Genomic DNA, 23,251 nt, shown 5'->3' with positions numbered 1-23,251 from the left:
AGTCTTTTTGATGTTTTTCTCTTTCTTTATTAAAATTCAAAAATAAAAAAAATATCTTTCCCTTTTTCACTCATAAATTTTCGAAAATTTGAGTTGACTTTTTCAAAACTTTTTAAAATTTAGTTGTTTCTTATGAGTCAAATCAAATTTTCAATTTAAAAATTCTATCTTTTTCAAATCTTTTTCAAAAATCAAATCTTTTTTAATTTTTCCTTCATATTTTCGAATACTTTATGATTGATTTTCAAAATCTTTTTCTTATTTTGTTCTAAACTTTCAAAATCTTTACTAACAATTAATGTGATTGATTCAAAATTTTTAAGTTTGTTACTTGCCTAGTAAGAAAGGTGCAATCTTTAAACTCTAGAATAATACCTTTTTAGTTTCTTGTTAGTCAAGTAATCAACTTTGATTTCAAAAATCAAATCTTTTTAAATTTCTTTTCCAAATCTTTTTCAAAATAAATGTCAATCACATCTTTTTCAAAATCAATTTCAAAATCTTTTCCAACTTCTTTTCCAACTTCTTATCTTTTCAAAAATTGATTTTCAAATCTTTTTCAATTAACTACTTGACTTTTTGTTTGATTTTAAAAGTTTACTATTTCAATCATATCTTTTTCAAAACAACCTAACTAATTCTATCTCTAATTTTTGAAAATCCACTCCCTTTTTTTCAAAATTCCTTTTTAAATTAACTAATTATTTTAAATTTTAATTTAATTTAATTTTTCTTCTTTTTTATTTTCGAATTTTAATTTTAAATTTAAATTAAAAAAAATATTTTTCTTTTCTTTTCAAATGATTTTCGAAAATTCTTCTCCCTCATCTCCTTTTAATTATTTTTTTATTTACTAACACTCCTCTTCATCTAAGAATTCGAACCCACTCCTCACCCTTGTGTTTGGATTCTCATCTTTTCCTTCTTCTATTCTTATCTTCTTCTACTCACATAAAGGAATCTCTATACTGTGACATAGAGGATTTCATATTTTCTTTTCTGTTTTCTTCTTTTTCATATGAGCAGGAACAAGGATAAGAACATTCTTGTTAAAGATGATCCTGAACCTGAAAGGACTCTGAAGAGGAAGCTAAGGGAAGCTAAAGCACAACTCTCTGGAGAAAATCTGACAGAAATTTTCGAAAAAGAAGGAGACATGGCCAAAAATAATAACAATGCAATGAAGATGCTTGGTGACTTTACTGCACCTAATTCCAATTTACATGGAAGAAGCATCTCAATCCCTGCCATTGGAGCAAACAATTTTGAGCTGAAACCTCAATTAGTTTCTCTGATGCAACAGAATTGCAAGTTTTATGGACTTCCATCCGAAGATCCCTTTCAGTTCTTAACTGAATTCTTGCAGATCTGTGGTACTCTTAAGACCAATGGGGTTGATCTCGAGGTCTACAGGCTTATGCTTTTCCCATTTGCTGTAAGAGACAGAGCTAGAATATGGTTGGACTCTCAACCTAAAGACAGCCTGAACTCTTGGGATAAGCTGGTCACGGCTTTCTTAGCCAAGTTCTTTCCTCCTCAAAAGCTTAGTAAGCTTAGAGTGGATGTTCAAACCTTCAGACAAAAGGAAGGTGAATCCCTCTATGAAGCTTGGGAGAGATACAAGGAACTGACCAAAAAGTGTCCTTCTGACATGCTTTCAGAATGGACCATCCTGGATATATTCTATGATGGTCTGTCTGAATTATCTAAAATGTCATTGGACCATTTTGCAGGTGGATCCATTCACCTAAAGAAAACGCCTGCAGAAGCTCAAGAACTCATTGACATGGTTGCAAATAACCAGTTCATGTACACTTCTGAAAGGAATCCTGTGAGTAATGGGACGCCTATGAGGAAGGGAGTTCTTGAAATTGATACTCTGAATGCCATATTGGCTCAGAACAAAATATTGACTCAGCAAGTCAATATGATCTCTTAGAGTCTGAATAGATTGAAGGAATCATCCAACAGTACTAAAAAGGCATCTTCTGAAGAAGAAGTTTATGATCCTGAGAACCCTGCAATAGCAGAGGTGAATTACATGGGTAAACCCTATGGAAACACCTATAATCCCTTATGGAGAAATCATCCAAATTTCTCATGGAAGGATCAACAAAAGCCTCAACAAGGCTTTAATAATGGTGGAAGAAATAGGTTTAGCAATAGCAAGTCTTTCCCATCATCCACTCAGCAACAGACAGAGAATTCTGAGTAGAATCCATCTAGCTTAGCAAATATAGTCTCTGATCTATCTAAGGCCACTGTAAGTTTCATGAATGAAACAAGGTCCTCCATTAGAAATTTGGAGGCACAAGTGGGCCAGCTGAGTAAAAGAGTCACTGAAACTCCTCCTAGTACTCTCCCAAGCAATACAGAAGAAAATCCAAAGAGAGAGTGCAAGGCCATTGATTTGACCATCATGGCCGAACCTACAAGGGAGGAGGAGGACGTGAATCCTAGTGAGGAAGACCTCCTGGGACGCCCAGTGACCAATAAGGAGTTCTCCCTTGAGGAACCAAAGGAATTTGAGGCTCATCTAGAGACCATAGAGATTCCATTGAACCTCCTTCTGCCCTTCATGAGCTCTGATGAGTATTCTTCCTCTGAAGAGGATGAAGACATTACTGAAGAGCAAGTTGCTAAGTACCTTGGTGCAATCATGAAGCTGAATGCCAAGCTATTTGGTAATGAGACTTGGGAAGATGAACCTCCCTTGCTCACCAATGAACTAAATACATTGGATAGGCAGAAATTACCTCAAAAGAAACAAGATCCAGGCAAATTCTTAATACCCTGTACCATAGGCACCATGACCTTTGAGAAGGCTCTGTGTGACCTGGGGTCAGGAATAAACTTAATGCCACTCTCTGTAATGGAGAAACTTGGGATCTTTGAGGTGCAAGCTGCCAGAATCTCATTAGAGATGGCAGACAACTCAAGAAAATAGGCTTATAGACAAGTAGAGGACGTGTTAGTAAAGGTTGAAGGCCTTTACATCCCTGCTGATTTCATATTCCTAGACACTGGGAAGGATGAGGATGAATCCATCATCCTTGGAAGACCCTTCCTAGCCACAGCAAGAGCTGTGATTGATGTGGACAGAGGAGAGTTGGTCCTCCAACTGAATGAGGACAACCTTGTGTTTGAAACTCAAGGATCTCCTTCTGTAACCATGGAGAGGAAGCATGAAGAGCTTCTCTCACTACAGAGTCAAACAAAGCCCCCACAGTCAAACTCTAAGTTTGGTGTTGGGAGGCCACAACCAAACTCTAAGTTTGGTGTTGAACCCCCACATTCAAACTCTAAGTTTGGTGTTGGGAGGTTCCCACCTTGCTCTGATTATCTGTGAGGCTCCATGAGAGCTCACAGTCAAGCTATTGACATTAAAGAAGCGCTTGTTGGGAGGCAACCCAATGTTATTTAATCATATCTATTTTATTCTCTTTTTGTTATTTCGTGTTTTATTAGGTTGATGATCATGTGAAGTCACAAAAACTACTGAAAAATAAAAAAAAACAGAATGAAAAACAACATTGAATACAGCACACCCTGGAGGAGAGCAGTCTGGCATTTGAACGCTAGAAACAAGCATCTGTCTGGCGTTTAACGCCAGAAACAAGCACCAAGCTGGCGTTTAACGCCAGAACCAAGCATCTACCTGGCGTTAAATGCTAGAAACAAGCTACATTTGGGCGTTTAACGCTAGAAACAGGCAGCAGTCTGGCGTTAAACGCCAGGATTGCACAGCAAGGGCATTTTACACGCCTAATTTGAGCAGGGATGTTAAGTCCTTGGCCCCACTGGATCTGTGGACCCCACAGGATCCCCACTTTTTCTTCTCTCCTCTTCACACCTTTTCATAACTCTCTTCCCCAAATAACTTCCACCAATCACCTCCATTACTCCTCCAAAACCATCATACAACCACCTACACCCACCCACTCAAATTCAACCCATCACTCCTTCCTTCTCACACATCATAACCACATAAAACCCCCTTGGCCGAATACACATTCTCCCTCCATCTCCTCCATTTTCTTCTTCTTCTACTACTTTCTTTCTTCTTTTGCTCGGGGACGAGCAAACCTTTTAAGTTTGGTGTGGTAAAAGCGTTGCTTTGTGGTTTTTCATAACCATTTATGACACCTAAGGCCAGAGAAACCTCTAGAAAGAGGAAAGGGAAGGCAAAAGCTTCCACCTCTGAGTCATAGGAGATGGAGAGATTCATCTCAAAAGCTCACCACTAAGAAAAGGATGGAGCAAACAAGAGAACCTACTTATGGAACTCAACATGAGCATGAGGAAATTCCTCACCATGAAATCCCTGAGATGCCTCAAGGGATGCACTTTCCTCCACAAAACTATTGGGAGCAAATCAACACTTTCCTAGGAGAATTAAGCTCCAACATGGGACAACTAAGGATGGAGCACCAAGAGCACTCCATCATCCTCCATGAAATTAGAGAAGATCAAAGAGCTATGAGGGAGGAGGAACAAAGGCAAGGAAGAGACATAGAGGAGCTCAAAAGCACCATTGGTTCTTCAAGAAGAGGAAGACGCCACCCTCACTAAGGTGGACTCATTCCTTAATCTCCTTGTCTATTTATTTTACTGTTTTTCAATTTTTGAGCCTTATGTTTTATTGATGTTTGTGTCTTTACTACATGATCACTAGTGTTTAAGTGTCTATGTCTTAAAGCTATGAATGTCCTATGAATCCATCACCTTTCTTAAATGAAAAATGCTTTAATTACAAAAGAACAAGAAGTACATGGTTTCGAATTCATCCTTGAAACTAGTTTAATTATTTTGATGTGGTGACAATACTTTTTGTTTTCTGAATGAATGCTTGAACAGTGCATATGTCTTTTGAAGTTGATGTTTATGAATGTTAAATATGTTGGCTCTGGAAAGAATGATGAAAAGGAGAAATGTTATTTGATGATCTGAAAAATCATAAAAATGATTCTTGAAGCAAGAAAAAGCAGTGAATACAAAAGCTTGCAGAAAAAAAAAAAGAGAGAAAAGAAAAAAAATGGCAAAAATAAAAGAAAAAGAAAAAGCAAGCAGAAAAAGCCAAGAGCTCTTTAAACCAAAAGGCAAGAGCAAAAAGCCAATAGCCCTTAAAACCAAAAGGCAAGGGTAATAAAAAGGATCCAAGACTTTGAGCATCAGTGGATAGGAGGGCCTAAAGGAATCAAATCCTGGCCTAAGCGGCTGAACCAAGCTGTCCCTAACCATGTGCTTGTGGCGTGAAGGTCTCAAGCCAAAAGCTTGAGACTGAGCGGTTAAAGTCGAGGTCCAAAGCAAAAAAAAAAAGAGTGTGCTTAAGAACCCTGGACACCTCTAATTGGGGACTTTAGCAAAGCTGAGTCACAATCTGAAAAGGTTCACCCAGTTATGTGTCTGTGGCATTTATGTATTCGGTGGTAATACTGGAAAACAAAGTGCTTAGGGCCACGGCCAAGACTCATAAAGTAGCTGTATTCAAGAATCAACATACTGAACTAGGAGAATCAATAACACTATCTAAATTCTAAGTTCCTATAGATGCCAATCATTCTGAACTTCAATGGATAAAGTGAGATGCCAAAACTATTCAAGAGGCAAAAAGCTACAAGTCCCGCTCATCTGATTGGAGCTAAGTTTCATTGATATTTTGAAATTTATAGTATATTCTCTTCTTTTTATCCTACTTGATTTTCAGTTGCTTGGGGATAAGCAACAATTTAAGTTTGGTGTTGTGATGAGCGGATAATTTATACGCTTTTTGGCATTATTTTTACATAGTTTTCAGTATAATTTAGTTAGTTTTTAGTATATTTTTATTATTTTTTAAATAAAAATTACATTTCTGGACTTTACTATGAGTTTGTGTGTTTTTCTATGATTTCAGGTATTTTCTGGCTGAAATTGAGGGACTTGAACAAAAATCAGATTCAGAGGTTGAAGAAGGACTGCAGATGTTGCTGGATTCTGACCTCCCTGTACTCAAAGTGGATTTTCTGGAGCTACAGAACTCCAAATGGCGCACTCTCAATTTCTTTGGAAAGTAGACATCCAGGGCTTTCCAGCAATATATAATAGTCCATACTTTGCCCGAGTTTAGACGACGCAAACTGGCGTTCAACGCCAGTTCCATGCTGCATTCTGGAGTTAAACGCCAGAAACAGGTTGCAAAGTGGAGTTAAACGCCAGAAACAGGTTACAAACTGGCATTCAACTCCAAGAGAAGCCTCTACACGTGTAAAGCTCAATGCTCAACCCAAGCACACACCAAGTGGGCCCCGAAAGTGGATTTCTACATCATTTACTCATTTCTGTAAACCCTAGTAACTAGTTTAGTATAAGTAGGACTTTTTACTATTGTATTTACATCTTTGGATTATCTTTTAGTCTCATCTTTAGATCACGTTTGGGGGCTGGCCTCTCGGCCATGCCTGAACCTTCATCACTTTTGTATTTTCAACGGTAGAGTTTCTACACACCATAGATTAAGGTGTGGAGCTCTGCTGTTCCTCATGAATTAATACAAAGTACTATTGTTTTTCTATTTAATTCAAGCTTATTCTGATTCTAAGATATTCATTCGCACCTCAATATGAATGTGATGATCGTGACAGTCATCATCATTCCCAACTATGAACGCGTGCCTGACAACTACTTCCGTTCTACCTTAGATTGAATGAGTATCTTTGGAATTCCTTAATCAGAATCTTTGTGGTATAAGTTAGAATCCATGGACGGCCATTCTTGAGATCCGGAAAGTCTAAACCTTGTCTGTGGTATTCCGAGTAGGATCTGGGAAGGGATGGCTGCGACGAGCTTCAAACTCGCGAGTGCTGGGCGTAGTGACAGACGCAAAAGGATCAATGGATCCTATTCCAGTATGATCGAGAACCGACAGATGATTAGCCATGCAGTGACAGCGTATTGGACCATTTTCACTGAGAGGACAGGATGTAGCCGTTGACAACGGTGATGCCTAACATACAGCTTTCCATAGAAAGGAGTATGAATGATTGGATGAAGATAATAGGAAAGCATAGGTTCAGGAGGAACGAACGCATCTCTATTCGCTTATCTGAAATTCTCACCAATGAATTACATAAGTATCTCTATCTTTATTTTACATTTTATTTATCTTTTAATTATTAAATCTCTATAATCAATTGAATCCGCCTGACTGAGATTTACAAGGTGACCATAGCTTGCTTCAAGCCGACAATCTCCGTGGGATCGACCCTTACTCACGTAAGGTTTATTACTTGGACAACCCAGTGCACTTGCTTGTTAGTTGTGCGAAGTTGTGACAAAGAACTAAGATTATGAACGTGCGTATTGAGTTTTTAGCACCGTTACCAAGGAATGGATCCGTCACGATTTCTGCGCACCAGCCACATACTCAATTTCATCATCAAAGGCATAACCAATTACCGTTTGAAAAAAAAATTGATTGATGGCTGCCTCTATGCCTTGATGATAGTATATTTTTATTTAACAAAATACACAGACAAGAAAGGAGAAGCAATCCCTAGACCGCCCTAGGTTAACCATTGGAATAGGGAGCTACTGGTTGTGAAGATCAGAGCAAAAATTGATGGTCATATGGTAACTGAACAGAATACTTTCTCTAATTTGGGTGTATTTTATTTATGTAGATGGTGTAACTAACGTTTCATCTATTTCAGGGCATCGTCAACAGGGCGGAAGTGAGAAAGAAATTGAAGAAAATGAAAGAGAAAGAAAAGAAAGAAAAAAAAAGAAAAAGACAAAAAAAGAAGAAGGTAAGTTCATCCGAGAGTGATTCATCGGAGAGTGAATTTGCTTTTTCTTCTGAGTTTAAGTCTAAAAAAGACTCAAAGGAACCAACAAAAACAAGAAAACAACCCACTAGGACAGCTAAAAAATAAGTAATATTTTTTGGTGTATTTTCTCATTTTTATGGAGTTTTTTGCTAATGATTGTTTGCTCTCCAGAATGGTATATAGAAAAAGGAAACAGATTATGGAGGATTCCTCTTCAAAAAGTGAAAGTGAATCCGATGATGAGTAAGATTCTGAAATTGTCATTGCATTGCTTTCTTTTTTATTTATTATTAAAATTTGATGTATTAATAGAGTGTTTCTCATTTAATTTCAGAAGTGAAGAATCATCACCAATAATAAAACAAAAATCAAAGAAAAAAATTCAGACTCCACCAAAAAAAGTATGCACTGCTTTCGGGAGTATTTTATCATCAGTTTTGTTGTGTTTGTCTGATTCATACTTTTTTTATTTACAGGATGTAATCCAAAAAAAAGAAAGCACATTGTTAAGGATTCATCTTCTGAAGAACAAATTGAATCCTATGATGTGTAAGATACGTTCTAAAGCTATCTTATCCTTTATCATCAAAATTTTTTTTGTTAACATGTTCTTTTGCATATACTGTCAGAACTGATGTAAGAACTGAAGAAATAGAAGAATTCTTTAGAGGATCAAAAAAGTAAAAAACTAATGAAAAGGCTACACAGGGGTATGTTGAATTTGGGTGTATATTGCCGATTTTAAGGTGGTTTTTGTTGCTGATAATTGCTTTTGCTTTCCCAGGATGAAAGAAGATGGGCTCCTATGGACGGGAGGTCACTATGATTCATCCGAAACGTAAGATCCTTTATTTGATAGAATTTTGAGATCTTGATTTAATTAAATAGTATTTTTATTGAATGATGTTTATTCTATGCTTAGAATACCGGAGGTGAACTTAGGAAGCGAAAATGATCCTGTGTTTCAAACAAAAACGGATCAAAGTAGCGTAAACAAACCCACGGATAGCATGTAATTTCTGTTTCTAATACCATTTGCTTAATTCTTTTGTTACCATCTGCATCTAATTCTGTATATATTTTTTTTAGAAAAAAAAAAGCCATTTATTATTTTATTCAAGAAAAAAAAAGGCAGGGAAAAAAGAAAAATATGCAACTACGTAAGTTCTCAAAAAACAGATCCTGTGTTTCTTTTCAATGCTTCAGGTGTATTTTGACATTATTTTGGTGTATTTCACATTGGGTCTAGAAGAAGAATCAGTTAATGACCTAGCTCAACAGAAGATGATCATTGTTCAGATGGAGACACATTCACATTCTGAACCGCTTGATATGTGAGTTTTACAACTAAATTTCAACCTTCTAATAATCTATTTTAAGGGAGTTTTTTAACTTTTTATTTTTGTCTTGTTTAGAGTTCCGATTCAAGTCTGCATGCCTCCATCGCAGACAACAGTAGCAAGCCCTATACAAATTGAACCATCCCCTCCCCCCTGCCGCCAAAGTCTCCTAGCAAGAAAATCAGCAAAGAAAATAATTAAGGGGTAAGGAATAATATTCAAGTGTATTTGGTTATTATTTGGGTGTATTTTTTTCTTATTTGGGAGTATTTCATTTGAATTGAGGTAAAATTAGTTTTTTTATAATTTAAATCTTTTTCTCTAACCTTGCAGCACTCCACAACCCCAGCAACCTGCTGAAAGTACACCTACAGTGCCACCAGCTCCTTCTAAAATGTAAGTTCTACACAATATAACTCTCTTTTGTTATCATTCGTTTATTTTTATTCTTATAGTATCTTCTATGTCAACACACATTAATCTACCCCCTGAAGCCAGTACTGCATTGGTGATTATCGCCAACATAGCATCCTATGTACCAAAACAATTTCCGGCGCCATTATTCAGCCTTGGCTTCACTGATTCAAGTCAGGAAGAAACGCTGACTCAGGAGGGGCAACCAGGATCTGAAAAGGAAAAAAGTCCTGAGATACCAATACTAATTGAAGAATTAGAGGAGCTGGTGGAGCAAATTGAAAACACTAGGGTTGCAGCAGCATTAAATTTTGCAGAGGATAAAAGTCTCCCGCTTGAAAAGCATCATGTTGACCAAATTTTTGAAAAGGTTGAAACTCTTGTAAGGAGGAAGGAATTGTCGGCCGATATAAAAGAAAAGTGCTACCTTTAGGCCACACATGTAAAGACCTACGGGGATGGAGCTAGTACATATATCGAAACTGAGGTAATATTAGAATAAGATTAATGATTTTTTTATGAGTTGTGACTGCAATGTTGATTGATGTAATTAATTTGGATTTTTTGTTTTTATAGATTGTCACTACTATGTGTCTGATTCTCAACAAACAAAATATTAGAAGATTTGAAGAACAAATTTACTGTCTCCCCACACTATTGTGGTAAGGTGTATTGAACTCAATTTTGGGTATATTTATGTAATGTTTTGGGTGTATTAAATATTTCTTTTGGTGTTTCACAAATGTTGCAGAACATGGCTACTGGGAATCATGAGGGCCGCGAGTTATTATAGCCAAAAACAAAAAAGCCATTTAACATTAAAGACTACAAACTGTTCATACCTTTTTTGGACCTGAAAAAATTGGCAACCCATCCATATGTAAGTTTTTATTTCAAAAACTTCTTATTATAATTCTTTGCTTATGTGCCGATTAAACTAAAACACTGTTCAATGTGGCCATACTTCAAATATTTGCACCTGTATGCTACGGGGAGCATTGGTGGATATGTGATGCACCACTATTTCATGGTATATTTTAGGCTGAATTGAGTGGATTTTATCCATTATTCTCACACTTATTCATATAATTTGCATGTTTTACATTTTCCTTCTCAATTTTGTGCTATGATTAAAAACATGCTTCTTTGGCCTTAAATTTGCTAATTCTTAATCCTCTTTTATTACCATCGATGCCGTGATACTTGCATTAAGTGATTTTAGGTTTTCTAGGACAGGAATGGCTTAGAAAGTGGAAAGGAAGCATGCAAAAGTGGAAGGAACACAAGAAATTGATGTTTTGAGAAGCTGGCAGCGACGCGTACACGTGACTGGTGTAGTAGACATACGACGCGGACGCGTGGCTGACGCCTATGCATGGACAGGTGCAAAGTCCATCGACGCGTACGCGTGATAGAGCGTCACGTACTGCATTAACAGAAAACGCTGGGGCGATTTCTGGGCTGCTTTTGACCCAGTTTCAAGCCCAGAAATACAGATTAGAGGCTGCAGAGTGGAGCTGGAAGGGGGGATTCATTCACTTCTCATTCATACACAAATTTTGGTTTTAGATGTAGTTTTCTAGAGAGAGAGGCTCTCTCCTCTCTCTAGGTTTAGGATTTTTAGTTTTATCTCTTCTAGAATTCAGATTTCCATCTTGCTTTAATTTAGTTTCTATTCTACATTCTATTATTCTAGCATCTTAATTATCTTCTCTTGTTGATTTTTTTATTTTTCCAATTTAGTTTATGAACTCTTCATGTTAGATTCAATTTCCTTTTTAATGCAATTTGAGGTATTTCATGTTTATTGCTTCTTTCTTCATCTGTTATTATTGATTCTTTGTAATTGTTAGTCTTTGATTTTACATTCTTTTATTATTTTTCTATGCTTTTATTTTGTGTCTACCAAGTGTTTGATAAAATACTTGGTTAGATTTTAAATTAGATTTTTGTACTCTTAGCTTGGATTGAGTATTCAGAGACCCTTGAGTTATCAAAAGTCTTTTGTTGAATGGTAATTGGAGATTGCTGATTAGCTTGAACTTCACCAAAGCTAGCCTCTCACTATTAGTTGACTAAGACTTGTGAACTCAAGTTGATTGTATGCACTTAACCTTCCTCCATTGGTTAGAGATTAACTAAGTGAAGGCAATTTACATTTACCATCACAATTGACGATGATAATGAGGATAGGAATTACGATTTTCACCCCTTGCTAGGACTTTTCTTAGTTGTTTGTTATTTTCTTGTTATTTACATTCCTTGCTTATTAAACTCAAAACCCAAAAAGATACAATCTCATAACCAATAATAAACATACTTCCCTGTAATTCCTTGAGAGACGATCCGATGTTTAAATACTTCGGTTAATTTTATTGGGTTTATATTTGTGACAAACAATCTAAACATTGATTGAGGTTTAATTGTCGGTTTAGAACTATAATTGCAATACGATATTTTTGTAAAAATCTTTATCGACATTTTTCTCCGTCAATATGGGTGGGGATGGCTGATATTAGAAAGAAAAATTTTGTATCTTTGACCCGTATCACAAGACGTATCCCTCCCCACCTAGAATGAAGCTTAATAAATTTGTTGTAAGTTGATTCTGTTGTTTGTATTTTAAGATTTGGGTGTAATTCTATTTAAAATAAGGTGTAGTATGGGATCTTTTAGGTGTAATCAGGTATTAAATTTATTCTTTCTTATATTTTATTTTGTTTTTTGTTTTTAGGGGTATGTGATTTCCAAAATAAGGGTATATGTCAGGGGAACCTCTCAAGAAAGACGATTGTGAAATTGAACCGCCATACATAAATATTGCAGGCCAAAAAATAGAGTATAAATCTTTATCTCTGAAAATTGTGTTCTCTCTTGCTGTCCTATTTTAATTTGCTAATTTATTTTTGGTTTTCAGCTATGATCGTGCGATTTATGTAATGAAATGGCTTGAAATAATCGAGCTTTAAAACATTAAAAAGGGGAAATATAACTGGGAAAATTGGACACAGGTAATTGTGTTTAAAACTATATAACTCTCTATTACTTTACTAAATTAACGGAGTTCAGTAAAAGAATATTTTTTAACTTGTAGGCGAAGGAGGACCACTTTAGAATTGAATATGCTTCGCGGATTTTGTTTCATGAGATGAATCAAGACAGAGATACAACCATTAGAGAAAGTGAAGCAATAAAATTGTCCAAGCCATCTGCATTGTTGTTATGTCCATATTGTCAAATAGATTCAGATGATATTGACAGTGATTAGTTTGAGTGTTGTGTAGTCTTGGAATAGTTTGAACAATTTTTGTAAAGTTTGTGAATATTTAATACAATCTTATTATAAATTGTTTTTGCATAAATAAACTGTCTGTGCTGTATTCAAAAGCTGTCAATTATAGGTTCAAAAAAATTAAGAAAAACAACATCAAACGTGCTAATACGCCGAATTACTTTCATAATACACCAAAAAATAACCCGTATACACCCAAATTGATTGCTCACATATTTCCATGGAAAAACCAACCAAGGGTTATGAGAATTCAGAAATTTGAATTGTTAACCTCTTTAGGAATTGAATTGTATATGTATTGTAAATTTAAAACAAACAAATATAAACAAGACACTAATTTCCAACCAAGGTTGCGAGAACCGGACCAGTCAATAAATCGGTAAGGTTACTGGTTTACTAATTCATTGGTTCGACCGGAGTTCAATCGAGGTTCAACCGGTTTAATTAAATATTAAATAAAATTATTAAAAATTGAATATATAATTTCAATAATTTCTAACTTAATAAAATTCAAAGTTTACAGCTTCTGTGGTGGTTTGCATTACGATTGATGAAATTACAAACAATGGCAGGAAAAGGCTGTTTATGCTGCCAAAGCTATAGATTCGTAGCAGTTGCAAAGACTTCTAAAACCACTATAGACCTCAACTGCAAATATGTAATGCAATTTAAAACACTAAACTAAAAAAGTATTATCAGTTGAATCTTTCATATACAACAAGATTTGCTGCCAAGCTTTGTTATACCATAAAAACTATGTGCTTCTCATTGGCATTTATAAATATGGTTGATTCAAGAGAGTTAGTGCCTTGCTATGTTGGAGAATTTTCTCATCCTCCTACCTTTTATGCACTTTCACTCTTAAACCTTATCTCTAATTAAATAGCCTTTTCACCTATTAATTTATAGCAGCTCATTTTTACTTAATCATTTTAGTATGTCATAGAACCACTATAAATAAGGTATTTGGAAACTGATTTACTGGAATTTCTATTATCAGAAAAAGCAAACAATAACCATTATCACATTGCCATTACAAGCCTCAATCAGAATCATTCATATGAGGAAACTTTGCAACAATTTTATCCACATTCAAGTACTAGCTAGAAACTCCCCAGTGATCAGAATAATGAACCAACAATATCCCATCTTCTCCCCCTCACCCCTCTTCACAGCAACTAAGATAAACACCGCACATGATCAAATTCATAAGCATAAAAAGATTCGAAGTTTACAGTAATTCCAGCAACATTCAGAATCCAAAATTCTATTCAGCATTACAAAATTAACAAAATAAAAAATTGAAGAACTAAAGACCTCTGTGAAAATTCATATATTTAACAAAATAAAAAGTTAACTGAAATAAAAATGGAAGAACTCACTGCAGATTCATATACTTAACAAAATAAAAAAAATTTAATTGAAAAACTCACTGCGTCAGAGAGAAGAAAGAAGGTCCAGAGTCTACGGCGGCAGAAGTGATGCTTGGTAGGACAGAGGTGGCCGACGACAGAAGCTTCGAAGTTGGAACCAACCAGCCGACGACGACGACGACATAATCTTCAAATCGTGCTTCCGACGACAAAATCTTCGAAGTTCAGACAAACAAACGATGACTACGCCGATTGAAGCTTCGAACCGCGACGGTGGCAACCGCTGGTGGTCATTGCCGGCGTCGATTTGGCTAGGGATGGTGGAGTTCCTTCTGGCTTCTGCAGTTCTGCTCGTTGAAGGAAAGGGAAGTTAGGGTTGAGAGAGGGCTGGGAGGCATGGTGACTTCGTTGGGTTAGGTAGGGGAGGGGCTCTTTCTTTTTTATCAACGCCAGAAATGACGCCGTTTTGGAGAATGTTAAGAAATCGGGACTAAAAAAAACCTGCCCGGTGATGCGTGAGCATCTTTCCTATCTTTTCCTAGTGAATTTGCATGTAATTTGTTAAGTTTTTTCAAGAATTAATTATCTTTTAGCCACTATGGATGCTACTTTGAGTCTTGTGCATTTTTGTTTATTTTAGGTAGCATTCGGATGGATTTGATGGAGTTTCTGCAGAGAAAGAGAAGAAACAAAAGAGCTGACCAGCAAGGAGCGACGCGTGCGCGTGTCTGACGCGTACACGTGATTTGGAGCTATTCATGGCGACGCATGCGCGTGCTTGACGCGTACGCGTGAAAAGCAAGGTTGCTCAGCGACGCGTGCGCGTACCTGACGCATACGCCTGACACGCAAAAAAGGCCATCGACGCGTACGCGTGACTGACGCATACGCGTGACATGCGCGACATTCAGAAAATGCAGAAAATGATGGGGCAATTTCAGGTCGAGTTTCGACCCAGTTTTCGGCCCAAAAACACAGATTAGGGTTTAGGGTTTAGGCGTCGACCCTACGAAGCAAGTAGTCCCCATCCATCAATTGAAGACATGCTGATTGCTTTAATTAATTTTGATTTAAACTTTATTTTTAATTTAAAAATAGGAAAAGATATTATTTTAGTTTTAGAAGATAGATTTTAAACTTATTAGGATTAGATATAAAAGGAGATGGGGATTAGTTAACTTTTTATTCCATCTCAACTGAACATTATTCCATTCCAATTTACAATCCTTATTTTACTCTGAATCATGAGCAACTAAACCTCCATTGTTAAGGTTAGGAGCTCTGTCTATTTGTATGGATTGATTTTATTGCTTTTTTTTATTTTAATTTATGTATGAATTTATAATTTAAGAATTGTTTTCGCTCTTTATCTTATGAATTTGGGTGGAACGGAAATATGACCCTCTTTCTATTTGAGTTCTTGTATAACTTGGAAAAGCTCTTTACTTGAACAACAGCTTGAAAACATATTCTCCTAAATTTTAATTATCTGGATTTAACAGGATACGTGACATATAATCCTTTTATTTTTTGGGTAATTAGAGTTTTTGTGGCATATAAACTAGAATTTGATCATCACCCTCTAATTAGGAATTAATTGACCAAGGAATTGGCTGTTGATGAATTTTAGGGGAGACTAGAAAGGTCTAAGGAATTAGGGTCTAGTCACATATAGTTTGCCATAAATTAAATCCTGCATGATTAAAATAGTTAGTAAGAAAAGTTAATCGGAAAAAATAAATAACTCTAAAAGCTTAACTGCCTTCTCCATACTTTACTCCCAATCCATTTACTTTACAATTTTACTTTCTGTACGATTGTTTAATGCTCGTTGAATACTCAAACACTCTTTTCTGTTTGTCTAACTAAGCCAATTAATCAATCATTGTTGCTTAGTCCTTCAATCCTCGTGGGATCGACCCTCACTCACCTGAGGTATTACTTGGTACGACCCGGTGCACTTGCCGGTTAGTTTGTGGTTAGAAATTACCGCACCAAGTTTTTGGCGCCGTTGCCGGGGATTGATAGTGATTAACAACTATCAGTTGTTTGATTGCTTAGATTAGGAATTTTAGTTTTAATTTTATTTAAATTTTGCTTATTATTTTCGAAAAAAAAAATTTATAAATAGCACTAATATTTTTCCTTAATTTTTGAAATTAAGTTTGGTGTCACCTAGTTAATTTTATTTTAATTTTCTTGTTTATTTTTCCTGAAAATTTTTGAAAATTTTTGTCCAAATTCAGTTATTATTTTCGAAATTTATTCATTTATTTTATCTAGTATTTTTATTTTATTATTTTACACAAGATACCTCACTGAGATTTCTCTACACTCTGACGTAGAGAATCTCATCTTTTCTTGTCTTCTGTCTGTTTATGAGCAGAACAGGGACAAAGAACCTTTGTTAGACTTTGATCCTAAACCTGAAAGGACTTGTAGGCAACATTTACAACAAGCAAGACTTTACAAGGCTGCAGGATCCACTATGGATAACAATAATACTGTTAATGCCAATGTGGCAAATCCGAATGGGGATGATCAACAAAAGAGAGTGCTTGGCTCTTACTCTGCTCCTACTGCAGATCTTTATGGAAAAAGCATTGTGGTGCCTCCTATAACTGCGAACAACTTTGAGTTGAAGCCACAATTGGTCATCCTGGTGCAACAAAACTGCCAGTATCATGGTCTTCTCTACGAAGACCCAAATCAATTTATTTCTAATTTTCTGCAGATTTGGGATACTGTGAAGACAAATGGAGTGAACCCAGAGGTGTATAAACTCATGCTCTTCCCATTTGCTCTGAGGGATGGAGCAAAGCTATGGCTAGATTTACAACCCAAGGAGAGTTTGAATACTTGGGACAAGGTTGTTACTGAGTTTCTTACTAAATTTTTCCCACCAAAGAAGCTGACTAAGCTTAGGGTAGAGGTTCAGACCTTCAGACAGAGGGATGGTGAAACTCTTTATGAAGTCTGGGAGAGGTACAAGCTACTGATTAGGCAATGCCTTCCGGACATGTTCTCTAAGTGGACCCAACTAGACATCTTTTATGAAGGTTTGGGTGAAATGTCTAAGATATACTTAGATAATTCTGCAGGTGGTTCATTACACAAGAAGAAGACACCGGAGGAGACAATTGAGCTTATTGAATTGGTTACTAGAAACCAATATTTATACTCATCTAACAGGAATCCTGTGAACTCTGAGACCTCTCAGAAGAGAGGCGTGGTTGAAGTGGAAGCTGTTAATGCCCTTCTTGCTCAAAACAAGCTTATGTCTCAGCAAATAAATCTACTTACTCAACAGATGGGTGGCATGCAAGTCTCAGCTATCAACACCCAAAATCTACCTCTAGAGGTCTCCTATGATATGGCAGGTAACTTTGTGCAAAATGATAATTATGATTATGCTCAATCCTCTTCTGAACAGGTCAATTACATGGGGGAATGGTCCGAGGAATCCCAACAACGATCCTTATTCTAAGACATATAATCAGGGGTGGAGGAATCACCCAAATTTTGGATGGAGGGACCAACCTCAGAGACTTCAGAATTTCAATAATAATTCTCAGGGCGGCTGTCAACAGAACAATTACAATAATCGCCAATTTCAGTCTCAGCAACAACAACCATCTCAGCAGGCAAACTCTAAATCCCAAGAAAATTCTAATTGGGAGATGATGAGGAGCTTTATGCAGGAAACTAGAGCCTCCATTAGAAAATTGGAAGTGCAAATGGGCCAACTGAGTAAGAAAATACCTGAGAGGTCTGCAAGTACATTTCCAGGTGATACAGTGGTGAACCCAATAGAAGATTGCAAGGCTATTCAATTGAGAAGTGGTAAAACAGCTGGCTCTGAGACAAAGGCCAATGAAGAGCTAGTTGAAAAGGAAGCTCCAAAGGAGAAGAAGGAAAAAGTGGAGCACGCCCCTCCAAAGCGTGCAGACAACCCGTTCCCTGACTCTCTTGACACTTATCCTACATTGCCAAAGGCTCCTGAATACAAGCCAAAAATGCCATATCCTCAGAGACTTCAGAAGGCTTCCGAAGAAAAGCAATTCTCTAAATTTTTAGATGTCTTCAAGAAGCTACAGATCAACATTCCTTTTGCAGAAGCTCTTGAGCAAATGCCCCTTTAAATAAATTCATGAAAGAGTTGTTGACCAACAAGAGGAATTAGAAGGAGCAAGAAACCGTGGTGTTAACCAAGGAATGTAGTGCTATTATTCAACATAAACTTCCTGAGAAAATGTAAGATCCAAGGAGCTTTGTGATTCCTTGCACCATTGGAGATTTCGGCATTCAGAGAGCTTTATGTGATCTTGGAGCTAGCATCAACCTAATGCCACTTTCAGTGATAAAAAAGCTTCAAATTGAGGAGATAAAACCCACTCGTATTTCTCTTCAACTTGCTGATCTTTCTATTAAATTACCTGTGGGTGTGGTTGAGGATCTACTTGTTAAAGTATGACCATTTATTTTCCCTGCTGATTTTGTTATATTAGACATGGAAGAGGATGTAAAATCCTCTATTATTCTTGGTAGACCCTTCTTAGCTACAGATAGAGCTCTGATTGATGTTCAAAAGGGTGAATTAACCCTGAGAGTCAATGAAGAACAGGTGGTCCTTAATGTTTTTAAAGCTCTCAAGCACCCTAATGATTCTGAAGGGTGTATGAGAATTAATGTTGTTGAACCACTTGTTCAAGAAGTACTGGAAGCTGAGGTACTTGATGACATTCTGGATCCTATTTCAGAATATGAATTAGTTGAAGTTGATGATTCACCACCACAAAAGGAGTTGATGAACACGCCAATAAAGGAGGAGGAAGTCCCCAAGCTTGAACTCAAACCTTTACCTCCTTCTCTGAAATATGTGTTCTTGGATGGAAATTATTCATATCCAGTTATTATTAGTTTTTCTCTGAAGCCTGAAGAAGAAGAGAAGCTTATTTCAGTGCTCAGGAGCCATAAAACAGCTCTTGGGTGGACCATTAGTGACTTGAAGGGGATTAGTCCAACCAAGTGTATACACAAGATTCTCCTTGAAGATGATGCCAAACCAGTTGTGCAACCACAAAGGAGACTCAATCCAACTATGAAAGAGGTGGTCTAAAAAGAGGTAATGAAACTATGCGAAGCAGGTATTATTTACCCTATTTCTGACAGTCCTTGGGTAAGTCCTGTGCAGGTGGTGCACGAAATTGTGATGTCCAGGCTCGAGCAATCCCTGGTAATGGCTCCAAAGCTTGGTGCTTTGATCTTAATTCATAATTGTCACAACTTCGATACAACTAACCAGCAAGTGCACTGGGTCGTCCAAGTAATACCTTACGTGAGTAAGGGTCGAATCCCACGGAGATTGTTGGTATGAAGCAAGCTATGGTCACCTTGCAAATCTCAGTCAGGCGGATTTAAACATGATACTTTATTAGATTAAAATAAACAATAAAAGGGATAGAGATACTTATGTAGATTCATTGGCAGGAATTTCAGATAAGCGAATGGAGATGCTTTTCGTTCCTCTGAACCTCTGCTTTCCTGCTATCTTCATCCAATCAGTCTTACTCCTTTCCATGGCTGGCTGTATGCAAGGGCATCACCGTTGTCAGTGGCTACATCCCCTCCTCTCAGTGAATCATATGCTCACGCACCCTGTCACGGCACGGCTATTCATCTGTCGGTTCTCGATCATGTTGGAATAGGATTCACCCTCCTTTTGCGTCTGTCACTAACGCCCAACAATCGCGAGTTTGAAGCTCGTCACAGTCATTCAATCATTGAATCCTACTCAGAATACCACAGACAAGGTTTAGACCTTCCGGATTCTCTTGAATGCCGCCATCATTCTAGCTTACGCCACGAAGATTCTGGTTAGGAGGTCTAAGAGATATTCATTCTAGCGTAATTCATGTAGAACAGAAGTGTTTGTCAGGCACGCGTTCATAAGGGAGAAGGATGATGAGCGTCACACATAATCATCACCTTCATCACGTTCTTGGGTGCGAATAGATATCTTAGAAGCGAAATAAGAAGAATTGAATAGAAAACAGTAGTACTTTGCATTAATCTTTGAGGAACAGCAGAGCTCCACACCTTAATCTATGGAGTGTAGAAACTCTACCGTATGAAAATACATAAGTGAAGGTCCAGGCATGGCCGAGATGGCCAGCCCCCTAAAACGTGATCCTAAGATCCTAAGATGATCAAAAGATGCCTAATACAATAGTAAAAGGTCCTATTTATAATAAACTAGTCACTAGGGTTTACATGAGTAAGTAATTGATGCATAAATCCACTTCCGGGGCCCACTTGGTGTATGTTTGGGCTGAGCTTAAGTGTAGCACGTACAGAGGCCATTTGTGGAGTTGAACGCCAGTTTTTGTGCCAGTTTGGGCGTTCAACTCTGGTTTTGGATCCTTTTCTGGCGCTGGACTCCAGATTTGGGCAGAAGGCTGGCGTTGAATGCCAGTTTACGTCATCAATTCTTGGCCAAAGTATAGACTATTATATATTTCTGGAAAGCCCTGGATGTCTACTTTCCAACGCAATTGGAAGCGCGCCATTTCGAGTTTTGTATCTCCAGAAAATCCACTTTGAGTGCAGGGAGGTCAGAATCCAACAGCATCAACAGTCCTTTTTCAACCTCTGAATCTGATTTCTGCTCAAGTCCCTCAATTTCAGCCAGAAAATACCTGAAATCACAGAAAAACACACAAACTCATAGTAAAGTCCAGAAATGTGAATTTAACATAAAAACTAAGGAAAACATCCCTAAAAGTAACTAGATCCTACTAAAAACATACTAAAAACAATGTCAAAAAGCGTATAAATTATCCGCTCATCACAACACCAAACTTAAATTGTTGCTTGTCCCCAAGCAACTAAAAATCAAATAGGATAAAAAGAAGAGAATATACTATAAATTCCAAACTATCAATGAAACATAGCTCCAATCATATGAGCGGGACTTATAGCTTTTTGCCTCTTGAATAGTTTTGGCATCTCACTTTATCCATTGAGGTTCAGAATGATTGGCATCTATAGGAACTTGAGATTTCGAATAGTGTTATTGACTCTCCTAGTTCAGTATGATGATTCTTGAACACAGCTTCTTTATGAGTCTTGGCCGTGGCCCTAAGCACTTTGTTTTCCAGTATTACCACCAGATACATAAATGCCACAGACACATAATTGGGTGAACCTTTTCAGATTGTGACTCAGCTTTGCTAAAGTCCCCAATTAGAGGTGTCCAGGGTTCTTAAGCACACTCTTTTTTTTTTTTTTTTGCTTTGGACCTTGACTTTAACCGCTCAGTCTCAAGTTTTCACTTGACACCTACACGCCACAAGCACATGGTTAGGGACAGCTTGGTTTAGCCGCTTAGACCAGGATTTTATTCCTTTAGGCCCTCCTATCCACTGATGCTCAAAGCCTTGGGATCCTTTTTATTTGCCCTTGCCTTTTGGTTTTAAGGGTTATTGGCTTTTTCTGCTTGCTTTTTCTTTTTCTTTCTATTTTTTTTTCTTTCTATTTTTTCGCCCCTTTTTTTTTTCTTTTTTTTTTCTGCAAGCTTTGTTCTTTGCTGCTTTTTCTTGCTTTAAGAATCATTTTTATGATTTTTCAGATTATCAAATAACATGTCTCCTAGTCATCATTCTTTCAAGAGCCAACATATTTAACATTCTTAAACAACAACTTCAAAAGACATATGCACTGTTCAAGCATACATTCAGAAAACAAGAAGCATTGTCACCACATCAATATAATTAAGCTAAGTTCAAGGATAAATTCGAAACTCATGTACTTCTTGTTCTTTTTGAATTAAAACATTTTTCATTTAAGAGAGGTGATGGATTCATAGGACATTTATAACTTTAAGACAAAGTTACTACTACTAATGATCATGTAATGAAGACACAAACATAGATAAGCACATAACATAGAAAACGAAAAACAGAGACAGTAAGAACAAGGAATGAGTCCACCTTAGTGATGTCCTTGAGCTCATCTATGTCTCTTCCTTGTCTTTGCTGCTCCTCCTTCATTGCTTTTAGATCTTCTCTGATTTCATGAAGGATGATGGAGTGCTCTTGATGTTCCACCCTTAGTTGCTTCCAATAATTGTGTGGAAGAAAATGTATCCCCTGAGGTATCTCAGGGATCTCTTGATTTGCAGTCAAATGTTCTACCACTGAGCTATAGACCCTTGATGGAAGCTTTTGTCTTCCCTTTCCTCTTTCTAGAGGTTTCTCTGGCCTTAGGTGCCATCAATGGTTATGGAAAAAACAAAAAAGCTATGCTTTTACCACACCAAACTTAGAATGTTGCTCGCCCTCGAGCAAAAGAAGAAAGAATAGAAGAATAAGAAGAAGATATGTAGGAGATGGATGGGAGTGTGTATTCGGCCATATGGGTGGGATTGGGTGGGAGAGAGATATTGAATTTTTGAAGGTAGTGGGTGTATGGATGTGAGTGGTAAATGGAAAAAAAAAAGGGATGATCATGAATGGAAAGAGAGATGATGAGGTAGGTGGGGATCCTGTGGGGTCCACAGGTCCTGAGATGATCCTGTGGGGTCCACAGATCCTGAGGTGTCAAGGCATTTACATCCCTGCACCAATTTAGGCATGTAAAATGCCCTTGCACACAACTCTGGGCGTTCAGCGCCAGGTTGGTGCCCATTTTGGGCGTTCAACGCCCCTTTGCTGCCATTTCTGGCGTTGAACGCCAGAACCATGCTTGTTCTGGGCGTTCAGCGCCAGAACTATGCTCTGTTCTGGCGTTTGAACGCCAGACAGATGCTCCTCCAGGGTGTGATTTTTTTTTCTGCTGTTTTTGATTCCGTTTTTGATTTTTATATTTATTTTGTGACTCCACATGATCATGAACCTAAGAAAACATGAAAAACAATAAAAATAAGAATTAGATAAACATTGGGTTGCCTCCCAACAAGCGCTTCTTTAATGTCAATAGCTTGACAGTGGGCTCTCATGGAGCCTCACAGATGTGCAGAGCTTT

General features: G+C 37.2%; 1 non-coding gene across 1 annotated transcript; it reads right to left on the bottom strand.

Moving 5' to 3' along the window:
• Positions 1 to 1,549: 1,549 nt before the first annotated feature.
• Positions 1,550 to 1,657, bottom strand: LOC148567036 (small nucleolar RNA R71). Its single transcript, XR_015882880.1, has one exon. It is a non-coding gene; the product is annotated as a small nucleolar RNA R71 (small nucleolar RNA).
• Positions 1,658 to 23,251: the final 21,594 nt, after the last annotated feature.

The sequence above is a fragment of the Arachis ipaensis genome, chromosome B4, assembly GCF_059453495.1.
Source record: "Arachis ipaensis isolate K30076 ecotype BB chromosome B4, ASM5945349v1, whole genome shotgun sequence".
Taxonomy (NCBI): Eukaryota; Viridiplantae; Streptophyta; class Magnoliopsida; order Fabales; family Fabaceae; genus Arachis; species Arachis ipaensis.
Note: the sequence above shows the minus strand (reverse complement) of the source record. Positions and strands in the feature narration are given on the sequence as shown.